Source organism: Benincasa hispida, chromosome 7 (assembly GCF_027475165.1).
Source record: "Benincasa hispida cultivar pf3 chromosome 7, pf3_genome.v1.1, whole genome shotgun sequence".
Lineage (NCBI taxonomy): Eukaryota > Viridiplantae > Streptophyta > Magnoliopsida > Cucurbitales > Cucurbitaceae > Benincasa > Benincasa hispida.
The window spans coordinates 56533046-56537840 of NC_143484.1; the positions used below are offsets into that span (position 1 = coordinate 56533046).

Sequence of the window (4795 nt, forward strand, 5' to 3'; positions counted from 1 at the left end):
CTTCCTCTACTATTCTTCAAAAACTATTTGATTTTGTCTCAGAAAACATTATGAAATGAATTGCCAAAGAAAAGCTCAACATTGTTGACAGATAATAGAATAGAAAGCAAATGTGCCTGTGATTCTATAACCAAATGATAATTCAGACCTTAAAGATTCATTTCATTATCGTTTTCCAATAAATGAGGTCGTTGATAGCTCATGAAGAAAGTACAAAAAGACAGTAAGAAGACCTCAACTCAACGTATCTTTAGAACTCAAGAACAACCTATAGAACAGATCTTAAGTAAGGTCGTCAACTCAACATATCTCAAGATTAACTGTCCCTGACACAACCCCAGAACCTTAACTAGCTCGCACATGGGTGTCTGAACCACTTGGCTGTCGAGACTTCTTGGACCATAACCAGATTTTTGAAACAGAAAAGCTTTCGTTTTTACTTCCAATGTTAATCTTCTTCCCGTCAGCATCATCATCATCATCAATTGGACAATTCCCAATTTGTGAATCTCTTATTACTTTAACAAATCTCATACTTCCCCCACCGTTGCGATTACTCGTACGTAATGCGACTTGCAACTCTGAATCAGCCACAATATACTGATAGGACCCCATTGAATAGCATCTTCTTGCACTCAAACTGCTACTGCTAGTTTCTCCCTCTTCTTTCTCTAACCCTCTCAATCCTCCATTATTCAAGTTCCTAAATTTGCCAAGTCTGATTGAAAACACTCTTCTTTCACCAATAATTTCACTCTCTGAAGCCTTATGAGCTGTAGGAATGCCAAATCTTCCATCCTCTGTAGACACTTCAGTTTCTTCTGACTCTTCAAAACCATATACAGGGTTTTCAATGGCAAGCACAGGTGAATGAAGGGTCCCTCTACAAAGAGGGCAAGTTGAATTAGAAAGTAACCACGTGTCTATGCAATCAATGTGAAAAGCATGACTGCAAGTAGGGAGCAATCTTAGCTTGTCTAGTTCTGAAAATTCACAAAGACATACAGCACAATCGAATGGTTCTTTTAAACCCACTATCTCTTTGTAAAGGAAAACGGGGAGGGCATCTATAAAGGCTTGATCTAGACCTGAATCATGAAGATGGAAGAGCTGTTGTAACTGTCTTTGAAAAGCAGATGATTCAGACATTTCAGGGAATCTATTGCTATTGGATTCAGATATTGATGATGACGAGGAACGTTGCTTTACAAGTAATCTCACTAGCAAGTGAAGAAGACCAGATATGAAAAGGAAAAGAGCCAGAATAATAATAACTAAAAGAACTGCAGGGCTTATTTTACTGCTAGAGGAAGTGGGTGGAATTGGTTCTTGTTTTAAGTAGTCACTGTTATAAGCTAATGAAGAAGAAGAAGAAGGCTGCAAAGGGGAAGTTGAGGGACTGACCAGAAAATCTCTGGTTTGAGGATGAACAGATGACATTTTAAAATACCAACATAATTACTTCCCCACCACTTTTTTTCCTTCGATCCAACACTGAGCCAATTACTCGATAGCCTTCTTATATCAGTTGTCTTCTGCCTCGTTTTCATCTAACCCAAAGCACCTCTTGCGTTGAGGCAAACAACAATTGACAAGCTATACATATATTGCACTGACAAGAACGCCAATTCATATGTGGGTAATGAAAAATCAAAACCCTGAACTACAAAATTACAGTAAGAATGAAAATGCTAGACTACAGACAGAGAATTCTCACTACCCAAATCGCCTAAACTTCAATCCATGGTCAAATTGGAACTGGGAAACTTGTTATTTCAAAAAATGAAGAACCCTTGCAATTTACCTACCTGGGTCATCGGGAAATCGACTAGAAATGGAGCTGGAACTGTATGAGCCAAATGATTCTGGGAGTTTCGAGAGAGACCCTGATTTGTAGAGCGATTGCGGTGGCTCAAGGCCATAGCATTGGAACAATGATATGGGAAACAGAAGAGTGAAGAAGAAGGGGGGGAATGGGTTATTGGGGAAAGGGAATTGGATTGTTTGATTGAAGGTTTTAGAAGAGTATCGTAGTATGAGTTTGGTGTTGGCTTCAGTGTAATGGCCCAAAATTGGCACAGAAATCAAATCAAATGGTTTTGGTTCAGTGGCGAAGCCCCAGGTGTGAAAATGTTAGCAGCTTCCAGAAGGAGAAACGATACGGATGGGTCGGTGTTTAGTCACCTGTTTGGGATATGGCTTTGGGTATCCACCGACGCGGTTTAAATTTGGATTCTGCTCGCGTGTGGAATAGCAATTCGCCAAGAATCAGAATAGAATTCGAATCGTTTCCAAACAAGGTGAAGGTTTTAAATAAACATTTTCTTTTTTTAAAAAAATAGTTTCGTCTTTAAACTTTCTTGAACATCTTATATTATTAACGAGCTTTAAAATATCGATGTCGATGAAAGTATTAATGTCTTAATATTACGAAAATTTCGATATAAATATCGAGCAGTAACCTCTCATAGTTGTTGTATTGTATATAGGGTCATGAAAAAGATAGTTGAGAGAATAGAAGATTCAAAGCCAAAGACTGAAGCGAGTAACAGAGTGACTAAGGTTGTAGCGTTCACGTGGTTGAACTTTGGCCATGGCTTCGGTTCCAGAGATGAAACTATAAAAAAATTAAAAAAAATTAAATTGAGGTAATTGTTTTAATTGATAAACCTACTGAAATATTTTTAAGTATAAAAAAATGTCACTATTTATCAGTGATAGACTGCGACAAACTTCTATTACTAAGCAATAGACCGCAATAGACTTCTATAAATAGAAGTTTATCACGGTCTATCACAGATTGATAGAAAGTGATATGCTATATTTGTAAATAAGTTGATTCATTTTTCTTTATTTGAAAACAACTCTTTAAATTAGTAAATAGACATTTTATTATTTTAATACAAGTTAATATATCTATTATTTATATTATAACATTATTAATATTTTGTTGTTTAATAATTATATTTTGTGGATTTTTCTACAATATAATAAAAATATCGATTCATCCCCTCATGTTGATATCAAATCCATGAAAACGTGTAAATATCGATGAAAATATCGAAATTTTGATGAAAATTTAATACTAAGGTTACTAAAAACAACTTTTTAATTACTTCTTAAAAACTTTTGTGTCTGGTCTTAACACTGAATTTTGTGTTTAATAGGTCTTTGTCTTTTTCAATATTTCAATGTTTTAAATTTTGTAACAAATAAGATCTTATTATAAATATTATAGAAAATAAATGCTCATTAGATGCTCATGCTTAGTGTTCATTGACCATGTGTCATGTCCCCATTTTTCCAAAGTGTTGTCCATGTGTCTTGTAAATACTCATTATTTAGTGTCCATGTAATCCACTCATACTTTCCAAATTACCTATAAATAGATGAATAAGGCTAGGTACCTTATCCTAGTGACACTACGAATACGACCCACTCTGTACTTGTTACAATTGTTGTGAAGTGCTACAAATGATCTGATCCTAATCATTCATATGGAAACATGTGAGTAGGGGTATTCTATACAAAGAGTTTGCATAAGATCAGATCACGAAATGAATAGTCTCTCTATATAACACCGTTACTAGAAGAGACTTACATTTTACTAGGATGACCATGGGTGACTTGACCTTAATCCTGAATGAGTTGTGAACTCCTGTTTATGAGGGCAATCCTTTGATTTGTATGGGTGAGAGTGATTATATTAGCAGACTTAACAAATCTACCATTTTGGGGATTTGTCCGAGTAAGGAGCTGGGAACACAACTACACAAGATAGAATTCCTTCCTTCCTAACCTTAGGAAAAGTAGATAAATTGCTCCCTTGATAGCTAATTTCGGGTCTTGAATAATGAGGCCTCAATATCACTGACTCGAAAGATGTTGATTTATAGTTGAACTGTAAACTGTTTTTTTATTAAAGGAATCAATGGTACTTAAGAAGTTAGATGTAACTACAGAGGTAAAACGATAATTTGACTCAGCTGTAGTTATGAGCGATTTGTGAAGGGTCGACTTGCTGTTGATTGGTTATACCCATGGACACAGAAATATATATGTAGTGCAAAAAGTGCAACTATCAGTTTTTAGTGGAGTGACCGGTAGTTAATGAACATTGATTAATTTAATTTAAGAATTTAATTAATTAATCTCATATCATTGGGGTTTCTAATCTGTAGGTCCATAAGATCCCTTGTTAGCTTGCTAAATGATAGTAATGAGGAATGACTTGAATTATTCAAATCACTTGAAGGAATTTTATATTAATATGATTAATATATAATGTGGTTAATTATAGATGTGAAATATAATCCAAATTATGTAAGAGAGAAATAGTTGAATGAGATTCGAATATTAAATTCATATGAATTGGATTCTGTAGACTACAATATAAGAGAGATGTATTTGAATGTGATTCAAATATTAGATTTATATGAAATGGATTCATAAAGAGATGTATGAATATAAATATGTGATATTTATATGTTAATTAATTAACTCTATATTAAATATGATTTAATATATTTATTTAGTTTATATGTTAATTGAATGTGCATGAGATGTATGTTTAAATTATATGATTTATATGTTGCATATTGTATGCCATATAGATTTAATATCCCACCTTAGGATGAACATGTTTCATGCATCCTTTTAATATAAGTGTTATATCATGGTTGCATGACTACTTAAGCATGCTCAAACATCATATAGAATATAATTGTTATATAGTATAATATCATGTGAATTGATTTCATTAATGATAATATAATTGTTATATTGTTTAATGAAA

At 33.7% G+C, this 4795-nt stretch overlaps 1 pseudogene across 1 annotated transcript; it reads right to left on the bottom strand.

Annotated features, from left to right (window-relative positions):
• Nucleotides 1-141: 141 nt before the first annotated feature.
• On the bottom strand, nt 142-2254 carry LOC120082052 (RING-H2 finger protein ATL46 pseudogene; annotated as a pseudogene). The gene has a single exon (XR_016530443.1). The product of XR_016530443.1 is annotated as an RING-H2 finger protein ATL46 pseudogene (transcript).
• Between the last annotated feature and the right edge of the window lie 2541 nt (nt 2255-4795).